Source organism: Myotis daubentonii, chromosome 6 (assembly GCF_963259705.1).
Source record: "Myotis daubentonii chromosome 6, mMyoDau2.1, whole genome shotgun sequence".
In the NCBI taxonomy this organism is placed as follows: Eukaryota; Metazoa; Chordata; class Mammalia; order Chiroptera; family Vespertilionidae; genus Myotis; species Myotis daubentonii.
This window is the reverse complement of record NC_081845.1, coordinates 89,316,092-89,329,691: the sequence shown is the minus strand read 5'-3', so window position 1 is coordinate 89,329,691 and position 13,600 is coordinate 89,316,092.

The following is a 13,600-nucleotide window of genomic DNA, read 5'->3' as shown; positions in this document are numbered from 1 at the left end:
GTGTGGTATGTTATATGTGCTGTTTGAGTATGAGTGTGTGTGGTATGTTATGTGTTTGTTGTGCTGTGTGTGTTTGTGTGAATATGAGTGCGTGGAGGGTGTGCATGTATGTGGTGTGTTATGTGTATGTGTGTTGCGTGTGCATACATGCATGTGTTGTGTTATGTGTGGTGTGTTATGTGTGTATGCTGTGTGAGTGTGTGGTGTGAGCATGGAAGCACATGTACATGCACACATATGTGCACTGCTGTGATTGGAGGAAATGAGTTAGTCACGTTGTTATCTGAGTTAAGCGATGAGCATTGTAGACAAATAGTTAAAAAGGCTCCATTGCTCTTTCTCATGTCACATCAGTGGTCTGTGATATATTGAGGTGACACGTCTCACTGCGATTTTATTATGGGAGAATTGTAACATGGGAGAGTGACTGAGCAACGGAGGACGTGAAATATGAACTCCTATTCCACGCTCTTATAAAGAGAGCAGGCTGGGCATTAGCATGTGATCACTGTCATACATTTCTCCTGAAAGGAAAAGAGAAAGATACCGCGCAGACACTCAACATGCAGATGGCGCTCACTCCTCCTCAGGCACTGCTTGGTGATGAGGTCTGAAGGGAGAGCCAAGTGCTCCACGACACTTCCTGTAGGGCCGTTGTCTGGCTCCCATTAACCCCTGTGCGTAAGGCCATTCATGTGCTGCAGATGTCACTCAAACCACCCACATGGCAAGGGCTGAATCCCTGGAGAAATAAAACCCGCGGAGAGAGATATTCAAACACATCCAACAACACGCCCGGAGAAGGGGACCCGCCACCTGAAAACTCAGCGTAGCCCAGTGCCGACTTTCATCATGTAGCCCCAGTGGTAAAGGCCAACATCAGATGCTCCAGGCGTAGAACCGGGCCGGGAAGCCTCCGCATCCGGCTGCCTCCATAGACACCCCTGGCGTCCCGTGACTAGTGAGCGTGGAGAGTCCCTCACGGAGAGAGCAGCCCATCTACGCGCTCTATTTTGGTTTGTCAGCAGAGGAGACTAGCCAGGCTCAGAGTATAACTGGGCATCTGAAAATTTCCCAAAGAATAAGCCACGTGACTAAGAAAAGTATTGGTCATAAACTTATCTCCAAAAGTCGCCACATACAAAGGCCTGGGCTGTGGGGAGACCCTCACAGGGAGACAGGGAGTGCATCAGGCCGCGGCTAGAGTCAGTGCTGGGAGAATAAATCGCTGGATGCGGAGGTACCGGCCACCAGCAGCACTTTTTCCCAAACAGTGTCCTCACAGACAGCATCCTGAGCGGCGCGGACAGGCATCCTGAGGCAACAGTTTGGGAAACACTATGCACTATGACTCCCCTGTCCCTTCCCGGGACCAGAGCCTGGAGCTCCACTCGTCTAGGAAGAAACAGGTGGAGGACGAAGGATGAAAGCTTCAGCGTTTGGTGGTAACATGAACATGAACACCAACTCCATCTCCCTCACCCCCTACCCCCCTCCTCATCCCCCAAAAGAGAGCCCTGCAGCAGTCCGCATGCTAAGGAGCCCACAGAACTCCTTATCCTCTTCTGGGAGAAGCTTCTTAAAGGCCACAGAACCCCCACCCCAGGGAAACACCCCAACCAAGGACAGGCCTGGGCCGGTGCTGTCAGGTGCGACACAGGACTTCTCAGTTAAGTTTGAATTTCGGGTAAACAACAGATAACTTTTTAGTATAACTGTGCTCCAAATATTGAAGGGACCCATTTATACTAAAAAAATAAAACATATTGTTTAGCTTCAGTGAAGATGGAAGCAAGTGCCCTCGGTTTCTGCCTCCAAGTCTGGCAGCCGCAGCCAGAAGCCGCCCCCCTTCTGTGAGTTTCAGGACAGTGCTCCGCACAGCACAGCTCACGAGGCGTGAGATGGTCAGAAGATGGGGTGCTGGAGGATCCCCAAGAAATCTCCGCTCATCACAAGGAAGCAGGATAACCGAGAGCAAAGAGCTGAACAGATTCCCGGAAGCAGAACTAGGAATGAGGGGACGGGCGAGGAGAGATCAGCCTGACTGGCAGCGGGAGGGGCGAAGCAGCCTGGCCCAGCCACGCGTCTGGCTGGGAGGTTGCCAGGCAGAGTAACAGGCGCCGAAGGGCTTGGCAGACAATGACTGAGGTTCTAATAAAAGCCCAGCCTCACAGGTGCCCAGCAGAGAAAGGCTTATTGTTTCCCAGGTGACCTCATGCTTCCACCTGCCCCCTCCCCCTCATCATGTGCACTGACTGCAGTAAATATTAAGAACACGATCAGAACATGAAACCAGCTAAGCCGAGTGTTGTGGGCGCACAGCGGTAAATTCTGCCCGGGGCGTCAGAGCAATTGATAGATGTTTTAGAAAGATCATGTCTTGTGCTACAAAGACAGTCAGGGTTCGTCTATCATGTTTCCAAAATACACTCCCTACTGAACACACTGACAAAACCATGTTCACCTTTGTTGCTATAAATCTTGGAAAATCATATCTGAAAAAGGAAGTGCCGGTGGAATTCTCACGCTCGGGGTGGAGGCGAGAGATGCAGCTCAGTGCAGTTAGTGCCTCTCATCGCAGGAGGAAGTCTGGCTGTTATGGCTGCGGGGCGTGAAGCGACAGCTAACATCGTCAGGTAGGAGGTGTAGGGATTCTCAGCTCTGTGCTTGACCCAAATAAAACAGCCCAGAAAAAAGAGTCTCCTGGATCCGATTCCGTTTCTCTTGTGTTAGTGTCTCTGTTACCTCCGGGGGCGGGGGGGGGGGGGGGTCCGAGGAAACCCCTGAACAGTGAGAACATATTTAGGAGCCTACGATTCAGGAAGTACAACACTGAACTGGTAAATATCAGGCTTGGGAATGACTCATATCTACAGAGTCACACAATTACTCCCCCTGATGCACGAGCAGCCCCCAAATCGGTGCCCCACCCCTGGAGGAGCTGCCTCGGCTGCAAAGGCCAGGACTCAGCAGGAGGGGAGCATGCGGGGCGTGCCCACGCCTCCCACCACGCGGGCCACACTAACCAGCGGGGCGCTCCGAAGCCTCCCGGGCTTCCCCATGCTGCGTGCTTGCCCGAACCTCCCCGGGTCCTGTGATGTCACGGGAATGCGACACTCAGAGGCCACTGATCGTCCCCACCCCCTCCGGCTTCATCCAGGGAGAGTTCATTTCTAAGGGAATCCTTGGGAGCCTCCTGTGGAAAACCGCCGAGACTAACCTGCTCCCCTTTCCAGGCCCGTGGCCGCAAGAATAGTTGGTCTTACCAGGACTTCTCTCCCTGCCATCTTTCCCGCCCACAAAATGCCAGCCCCCCCCCCCCCCCCGCCCCCAACTGCCCCTTCACATATTATTCCCGCACCCCCACCCCTGCCCTACCTGTCTCATCCCACCCATCCCTCCTCCACTGCTGGCCTCCCTCATTCCATGGCTAATTCCCCCTCCCCCTACCTCCCTCCCCCCTCCCATCAGCTCTTTTTCGTCACTGAGACCTGTTTCCCCTCCAGGGAAACGGCCAGCCCGTCTGGAGCCTCTCAAGTGGAGGATGCTCGTTCTCCAAGCGCGTAAACGCCAGCAGGGCAGAGACAGTGCTGGCCTCTGACTCACCAAGACCGTTTCAGAGCCGCTGCTCTCTAATGCCAAGGCCAAACGTTTCCCTCCACTGAGATCTGTGCCATGTGGTCCTGCTACCCACTCTTTCCGTCGCTGAAATGTAAGGCTACTCGGTATATGTCGGTCCAACCAGGGAACAACCCTCCCAGCTCCTCTAAGTGGACTTGGGCTCCTGGCTCACAGTTTCATTTTCCACCCCATGGGTTGCCAACATCCCAAATGACTTCAACATCCACAGAGAGACTCCATTTAACAAGCCTGGCCTCAATATTCCTTCACCTCCGGTGATCTGTCTGCGTGACCATTCCTGCCTGTCTCACTTCCTTCCCGCCTACTCTTCAACCTGGCCCAGGGCGCCTTCTGCCTCCGCACTCTTTGAAATTGCTTTGGCAAAGGTCGCTCATCACTTACCATCCAGACCCAATAGACTCTGTAGTTCTTGTCTAACCTGACCATTGACAATGCTGCACCATTCGATGCTGTGAACCACCCCACCCCCTTGACACACGACCTCTTGACTGGCTTCTGAGATCTCACTCTCTCGACCCTCTCTCTTGCCTTTCCTACTTCTCCTTCGCTGGTTCTTCAGCCTTCTCCATCAATAGTTGGGACCCTACGTCCTCTCCTGTTGGTCCTTTCCCCCTTTATCATTGCTACCCATCTCTGTGGGCCATCGTATCCATGCTCCTGGGTACAGGTCCATGATCCATCTCTCTAATTAACTTCTTGCCTTGAGCACTAAAGCTCTATATATTATTACCTTACCTTAGACACCCACCTCATACTCATTCTCACCATACCCATAATCAGACCATAATTAAACTCTCCCTCCAAACCTGCTCCTCTTCATGTATTCCCTGCCTTGGTAAATGGCACCATGTCCACTCGGAAACTGGGAGTCACCTTGGACTGTCCATCTCAGCCCCATTCTACTCAGGGCAGATCAGTTCTCCTTTCTCCGAGAACCTCTGACTCACTTCCCATCTTTCTACTTCCTACTGTGGCTGGTTTGATTCAAGCCCTTAGGACTTCCTACCTCGAAGGCTAACACAACATCCCACCCGCCTTCCCTCCAGCTTCTGGTTGACTCAGCACGCTGCTCTCATGATCTTTCCTTAACAGAAATCAGACCATGTTACTCTCCAGTTACAAAGCTGTAATGGCTCCCCACTGCCAAGAAAATACAGCTCTAAACTTGAAAGCGTGGCTTTTTAGCTTCTCATGAGCTGATCCCCCTTCAGCTTTATCTCTTGCTAAACACCACTGTATCCATACAAACCCTGCAATCCCGCCAGACCAAGTGCTTAAAACCTCACAAACACACCCTGTGCCCCAAACCTCCGTGCTTTTGCTTGAGAAGTTTCCCAGGCTGCACTGCACTGTCCTTTCCCTCCCTCTTTGATTCGTTCTCCCAGACACAAATGTGAATAGTCTTTGAAGGTTTTGTTTAAGTACCACCTCCTCCGTTCAGTTTTCCTAAATCTACCCAGGGAAGGTTGGCTGTTCCTAGATCAGCCGTGGGCAAACTACGGCCCGAGGGCTGGATCCGGCCCATTTGAAATGAATAAAACTAAAAAAAAAACCCCTACCCTTTTATGTAATGACTAGGGGCCCGGTGCACGAAATTCGTGCACTGGGTGTGTGTGGGGGGGAGTGTCCCTCAGCCCAGCCTGCCCCCTCTCACATACTGGGAGCCCTCAGGCGTTGACCCCCATCACCCTCCAATCGCAGGATCGGCCCCTTGCCCAGGCCGGACACCTCTGGCTGAGGCGTCCGGCCCGGGCAGCGGGGACCTGCAGCTGCAGCGGCCCCACGATCGTGGGCTTCGCTTTAGGCCCAGGCAAGGGACCCCTAGCTCCCGGGACTGCCAGCTTCGACTGTGCCCAACTCCCATCGCTGGCTCCACCCCTACTTCCTGCTATCACTGGCCAGGGCAGCAAAGGCGCCTGATTCTCTGATCATGGCTGGGCGGCAGGGCAAAGGCGGCCCCAGGGCCGCCTTTGCCCTGCCCCCCAACTCTTAGCTCCCCCCTGGGTTTCCAATCACTGTCAGTGGCAGGGGGCTTCTTCCTGCTTTCCCTTTCGCCTCCCTGCATTGTGCCTACATATGCAAATTAACCGCCATCTTGTTGGCAGTTAACTGCCAATCTTAGTTGGCAGTTAATTTGCATATAGCCCTGATTAGCCAATGAAAAGGGTAGCTCATACGCCAATTACCATTTTTCTCTTTTATTAGTGTTGATGTTTACTTTGAATTTATATTAGTTCACACAAACACTCCATCCATGCTTTTGTTCCGGCCCTCGGTCCAGTTTAAGAACCCATTGTGGCCCTCGAGTCAAAAAGTTTGCCCACCCCTGTCCTAGATTGTAAGCCCTCTAACAGGTCCTGGGTCTCCTTCACCTTCTAATCTACAACACCCAGCACAATGCCTGCTAACCAACTCGACCTCAGTGACTGCTTATGAAACGAATCAACAGTAGCCTCTGCTCCTGCAGCTACGGATAGACCTTCAGTTTTCCCAGAGCCGCTGGTATGGAATGCTCACATTCTCCACCTCGTCTAGAATGGCACAGAGCTTTGCATGTTCTATAGGGGAAATCCATAACAGGTGAAAGAGTAATGCTATTGCCCAAGTCTGGACAATCTCTGTATGTATATGTGCACGTATACATATGTGTGTGTGTGTGTGTGTGTGTGTGTATGTGTGTGTGTGGTGTGATAGAGAGAGAGAGAGAGAGTGAGAGAGACCTACCTACTGTTTCTTTGCTGTCTCTGCTGCTAGAGGCACAGGGCATGTGTTTTGGGGATTCCAAGTAGGAATGCAGAATATACTTTGTCAAGAAAACAATACTAAAATTAGTGATTACACAATTCCTATATTTACTCAGCTTTATGAGTCATATTAATATTACTATAGAGTTACATTATGGACTAGAAAGCTAAATAATCAGTTAAATTAGGACTACATTGATATTTTGGATGTTGTAGAAAACTTAATAGGTATGGTACATTCTGTGATGTGCCATCCAGATACCCCTTCAAGAATCAAGAACTTCAATAAAACAAAAAAACAAAACTAGGAATAAATTTAACCCAGGAGGTGAAAGATCTGTATATTTCTATAAAACATTAGTAAAAGAAATTGACGAAGACACAGATAAATGGAAAGATATTACAATGCATTTTTTAAATTAATAGAATAATCCTGAAATGTTTTTATGGAACCAGAAAAAAAAACTCAAGTAGCCAAAGCAATCTTGAGAAAAAAGAACAAATATGGAGGCACCTCATTCCCTGGTTTCAAACTATATTACAAACATTACCGCACAGCATTAAAAATAGATACATAGATCAGTGGAACAGAATTGAGAGCCCCCAAATAAACCCATGCATATGTGGTCAATTAACTTACAACAAAGGGGCCAAGCATATACAATGGGGGAAAGATAGTATATCAATAAATGGAGTTAGAAAAACTGGGCAGCCACATAAGAATAAATAAAACTCAACTATTATTTTATACCATACCAAAAAAAAAAATAAAACTAACTCAGAATGGATTAAAGACTTGAACATAAGACCTGAAATAATAAAACTCCCAGAAGAAAATGTAAGCAGTAAGCTCCAAGACATAGGTCTGGGCAATGATTTATTGAATCTAAGACCCAAAGCAAAAGCAACAAAAGCAGAAATAAACCAGAGGGACCACATCAAACTAAAAAGTAAAGAAAACCATCAATGAAGTGAAAAGGCGGCCTACTGAGTGCGAGAAAATGTTTTCAAATCATATATCTGAAGTGCTAATATCCAAAATACATAAAGTACTTGTACAACTCAGTGACGAAAATCCAAATAATCCAATTGAAAAATGAGCAGATTTGAATGGACATTTTCCAAAGAAAATATACAGATGGCCAACAGATACATGAAAAGATGCTCAACATTATTAGTCATCTGGGAAATGCAAATCAAAATCACCATGCAATATCACCTCACCTCTATCAGAATGGCTATTATTTAAAAAGAGAAGAAATGAGAAGTTCTGGTGAGGACGAGAAAAAGGAAACTCCGCGCACTGTTGGTGGGGATGTAACGGTGCAGCTACCCTGGAAAGCAGGAGAAGCAGGTTCCTCAAAAAATGGAAACCAGAACTGCCTAGTGATCCAGCAATTCCACTTGCAGGTTTTTATCCAATGAAAACGAACACTAACTCAGAAAGAGATATGCGTCCCCTGTTCATTGCAGCATTCCTTATAATAACCGAGACATGGAATAACCTGAGTGCCCACTGATGGACAAATGGGTAAAGAAATTGTGATACAAGCACAGACACACGGACACAGTGGGGTATTACTCAGCCATAAAAAAGAATGAAATCTTGCCATTTGTAACAGCATGGATGGACCTTGAGGGCATTACGCTAACTGAACTAAGTCAGAAAGAGAAATATCCTATGATCTCTCTCATGCGTGGATTCTAACAAAAAAACAAGCTAATGGACACAGAGAGCAGACGGGTGATGGCCACAGGTTGGTGGAAGAGGTGAGATAAATAAAATTTAAGGGAAAAAAATGAAGCACTCATTCCTCCAGCTGCTAGGGCACATTAACAGGAACTCCTCAGTTGTCAACCCTATTTAGGGGTTTTCTCAGCTGAAAAAACTGCCTAATTGAGAGCCGTGCCTCCTGCCAGGGGAGGCCCACATCCAACGACTGATGGTCATGAGGGAGAGAGGCCCTGTCCCCTGGCCTCAAGGGGAGGATTCTGAAAGGCCCGCTCGGCTCCAGAGCCCGGAGCTCTCTCAGCGCAGCACAGCTCAGCTTCTCCCTCTGCCAACCGCTGCTCTCACCCCACAGGTGTGGTCCTGGGCCCTTCCTCATAAACATTTAGCTCAGACAGTGCTTCCTAGGGAGCCCTACCTACCTTTACAGAGGAAAATGAAGCCTGAGTTAAAAATAATCAATTGAAGAATTAATTGTGAATGCAATGTTTAATAAAATAAAGCTCCCTGCGTTCCGACCCAGTGTTCATATTCATGACCCTCTATCCCCTTCCCAGCCTCATTCACTGTTCTGCGCCATGCCAGTGGATGGCTTTGGGCAGTTGGTCTTCCCTAACTGTTTGGTAAGGGTGCTCGACCAGACCTGCGTGGAGTGCCTCTCCCAGCTATGTTTGAAAGGAGGTTTGGGGATCTCATTCCTATTTGCAGAATTAATTTGCCCTTGCAGACGATATCCAATCTACTTTATGGACGTAACTAAATAAAAACGTAGCCTTTCATTCTAAACTTCAGGACAAGGTAAGAAATATGGCTTTATCCCACAATACGATTCTTCCTGTTACAGGGTGGGGGACCGGGGATGTAGCTTCTCTGCCTTCTTCTGTGATTCTAGAACAAAACTTACTCATACTGACGGAAATAAACACACAAGCAAACAACACAATACATGAAGCCTTGTCCCCGTTCGGGTTCATTCTATTGGGCCATGTCTTCCTCTTCCATTTCCTCACTGTCACTAGCAGATCTTTCTATGGGCTCCAGGTTCATGGCTTTCCTTTATATATCTAAGCAAGCATTTTAACACGCAATTTCAGTGCCCATAGGGAATAGGTGTCCATTTTACCAAGCTACCTTCTGCCTCTTTGATACTCTACTCTGAATCCGCTCACATTTGGAATCTGTCTTCTCTGTCCTTACTGTTTTCCCCAAGAGTTTGAAATTGATGGCTGAATGGGCAACGGTTTTGCAGGAACTTTCATCTACCCAGGCCCTTTTCTTGAGCATTCATTACACAAAAGACAGCTTTATCTATCTATCTCCCCACTACGTTAAAAATTCCTGAGGTGCTCATGATGGTGACTTACAAAATAGACAGAGAGCTGGCATTGCTCAGTGGTTAGAGCATCCGTCTGTGCCCTGAAGGGTTGCTGGTTTGATTCCAGGTCAAGAATACACACCTCGGTTTCAGGTTCAATCCCTGGACCCAGTCAGGGCATGTGCGGGAGGCAACCAATTGATGTGTCTCTCTCACATCTCTCTCTCTCTCTCTCTCTCTCTCTCTCTCTCTCTCTCTCTCTCTCATCGTTTATTCATTTCATCTAATCTATAGACACTCCACATAGGAGGGATGCAAAGAGGTAGCACTGGGAGGAAGCTTGGCTAACTGGTCAGTACTGTGCTCTTCAGAAGTGAGACTGGCCAGAGAGCTGCAGAGGAGGCAGCGATCCGTTTACTGACCATCTCCTGAACTGCTCTTATGGGAAAATGCAAAGATGGAAGTGTGGGCAGTTCCAAAAAAGAGGGTGGCACAGGTCATGAGAGCTTTGAAATGCAGGAGCCGACAATTGCGCCTGCAGCCTAACACAAAGCAAGCTGGGAAGGATCTTAGAAACTGTCATCTTTCTTTCCATCCGGCTGTTTTACGGGTGAGTTTTGTCTCCACCAAGTTCTCTCTGAGCTTTTCTCTTCCCCTTAGTGGAGGGTTGGGCATATTAAGCCTTGATAGCAGTGGCTCTGGTCTCGAGAGCAATCCTTTGAGCAAGAGTAAGCAAACCCAAGGAGCTGGCCCCAGGTCCGAAACAGCATCCGAGAGCCCCGCGCCTGCTCTCTGCCTGCAGCTGCACCCTCAGCGCCAGGAGAACCCACAGCCAGGAGGGAGCAACAGAGCCGCCCTTTATGCCACTGGAACTGCTCTGGGCTCCTCGCCTCTTCTGTTTCCATCGTTCCCGACTTGGACTATTATGGTATTTCCTGAGCCATTTGCTCAAGTCTCCAGGAGCCAGATACTCGTCTCCAATGCACCCCGAAGATTTCTTCCAGAAACACCTCCCAGAGCACAGCCATCGCCAGGCCCGTTCTGCTTCCGTGGTTTCCTTGCAACCAAACGAAGAAAATTCCCTGGACTGGCATTCACAGGTTTCCATAATGTGTCCCTACTTACCCAATGAAGACATGCAGGCAATTACAACAATACGAAGCATAGAGTTAAAAGGGGGTTCCCATCCATTCCTCAACTCCTGTTCCCTGAAGCAACCGTTCTAACAATGTACCCCTCATTCTTGTAGCCTTATTTCTCCTGACTTTCTGTATATCTCCAAGGCCACAGCTAAACAAATATCTCTGCCAACTCTACACATTTTTCCATGTCCTGTTCCCAAACCTTTGTTCATAATATTCTTTAAACCTAGAATGTTGAGACCCTTCTTCCCTCCATCTTTGAATATCCAATTCTGCCAGTCTTTTGAGACCTAACTTCCATGTCACTGGCTCTGGAATGCTTTCCCCAATCTACTTATTGAAATTCATCTCTTCTCCGCCGAATTCCCATAGCACTACTTCTAGTCCCTGCTTATAGCACTTGCTGCTTTATTTTTTGCTCTTTGTACGGAGCCAGCCCCCTTAACTTAAGTGTAAGGGTGCAGAGCCCGAGAGCATTCCTCAGTTCACCTCAGCACCCCCTGCAGCTGTGCCCTTGGGCCTCCTGTGAACGCCCTCCTGGAGAGTGAATAAATGCCCGGAGTAAGAGAAACGAGCCTGGAGCTGTGGCTTTGGCTTCTAATTCACCTTTTACTAGTAAAACGCCAGTGACATCACCTTGATGAGTGGGCTCTGCTACCATCTCAAAGATTTGAAGGGTGGGGTGGAGGAGGGGCTGCAGAATACTGAGGGCTCCAGGTGGCTATTTGGAGCTTACAGTCAGAGAACTGAAACAGAAAAAAAAAAAAAATCCAAACAAACCCAACCCCAAACAACAAAAAACTAAAAAAGAAAAAAACCCAACCCAAACAAAAAACTCGCACCCAAACAAACTATAAAACTCCTGCTTTTTTAAAGAGAACAATATGGCTCTTTCAAACTGGAAAGCTGAACAACCCCTCCTATTATTTCAATAAAACCCAAACAGACATTTAACCTTCAAAACAGCAACAAAAGCCCAGCGCCTCGCCCCTCCTCCGCCGCCGCAGCGGCTGCGCAATGACCAGGATTCCCCAGGGAACCATGAATTCGGTCTCACGTTCTTTCAACAGGAGAAGCTTGAAAGGAGTCATTTTCAGCATAAAGTGGGGGGTAAGTGGAAGAAGGGGTCATCAAAAAGGGGAGACAATTTCACAAGGTCTCAGAGTACAAGATGGCCAAACGTACTTGCTTTCCACATTAAAGACAGCCCCGGGGATGGTGAATGGAAACGGACAACACCTACATACGGCAGAAATACTTTCCAAGCAGCATGTTAATGCGTTTTTGAATCTGGTTTAGAGTACACAAGCTGCTTGTATAAAATAACGCTCTAATAAAAGCCGAATCAGCTCTGAGGACCTTAAACATTGCCACAAGCTATCCCATTACCTGTTGCCTTGTGGCATGGGCCCATCCACAGCAATTTTCATCCCACCTGTAGTTTTGCCAAAAAATAAAATCAATCCCCCAGCAATCCCTCCTCCACGGCTTAGATCATTATCAACCCATTTGTGAGCCTGCTCCTCCTCAAAGTTATTGCTAGGACTGTATCCAGTGACAGTTAAAACAACTCAAAAACCCTTTCAACTGCAAGGCTTTGTGCCAAAACTCTTTTACCTCATTTGTACTTGGACTTTACAAACAATTTCCATTATTTTTTCAGTGATTTTCTATTCAAGTAAACTTAACTCATTCTCCAAACAAAACTATAGTCTTTCCCGATGGCAGTATCGAGAGAAGAAAAGAGTGACTGAGAGTTGACTGTAATTATGAGTTAGGAGAGAGATTATGAGCTGCTGTGGAGGAGAATTATGAGAAGAGAGATGGTGTGGCCAAGAGAAAACAGAAATAGAGAGGGCCTGGTGCACACGGCAAGGGGTTGGGCAGCGACATCCGAGTCCATGTCTGCACGGCACATGGTGTGCATCTTTGGAAAAGGCCAGTAGACAGAGTTCCTTCCCTCATGAGCCTGGGGTTCTTATGCGGGAACTCATTGGGACCTTTCATGTTGGCAGACACGCCAAGATTATGTTCCTGTGGCAACAGTGCCTCTCGCTGCAGTGCTGAGAGGCCCACTTCTCTATCTCCATGGAGAGCCTCCCCAGCCCCCTAAACACCAGGGGGCCAATATCACCCTACCCACTCCCAGACACACACATCTACACTAATAAAGAAGAAAGATGCATATTGACCATACCTTCATGATGCCCACCAGCCAATCAGGAGTGAGTATGCAAATTAACCCAACAAAGATGGTGGGTTAATTTGCATATGCAGGCGCTGAGTGGTGAGGGGTGGGGTGGATATTCTGGGCAGCATGGGAAGGCAGAAAGGTGGCTCCAGATGGAGCAAAGACGGTGCCGGCAGCCAGGGGAAGGAAGGCCCACTCTTGCACAAATCTTCGTGCATCAGGCCTCTAGTATCCTTTATAAAGACACCAGGCCCTTTTACTCCACTTCCTAAAGGCTTCTGATCCCCCACCTCTCTCTTCATCCCATTCTTCGCACTGGACTAGGATAACGGCCTTCTCATTGCATGTGCAAACTTTGTGTCCTCTGCCAATCTGTTTTTCCCAGCCTCTCACTCCGCAATGCCAACCATCCTGGCCTCTCGCTTCCTAAAACACTCCTTTCTGCCACAAAGGCCCTGAAAACTACCCAAGTGATTGTTCTGCTTGCAACATTCCTTCCCCACACTCCCCTCCACAGCGCCCCTTTTGGATCTGTCTGGGGTTAACTGGAGCCCGGGTCCTGGTGTGTGCTCCCTCAGTAACAGAGAGGCGTGCTTTGTAGCTCATTGTTCAAGGCAGTCTGAGGTCAGAGATGGTGTTTGCCCATGTGCGCCCTCGTTTGTAATATGGAGTAAAACAAGAACTTAGGTAAGGGTTAAGCAAGTTAATTCAGGTAGAGAACTTTGAATAGCCCCTGATACATACAAGGGCTATGTATGCTTTAGTTATAATAATAATAATAATTAGCACAGTACCTAGAACAAATTGTGTACTCAATAAATAGGTGTTGAAGGAATA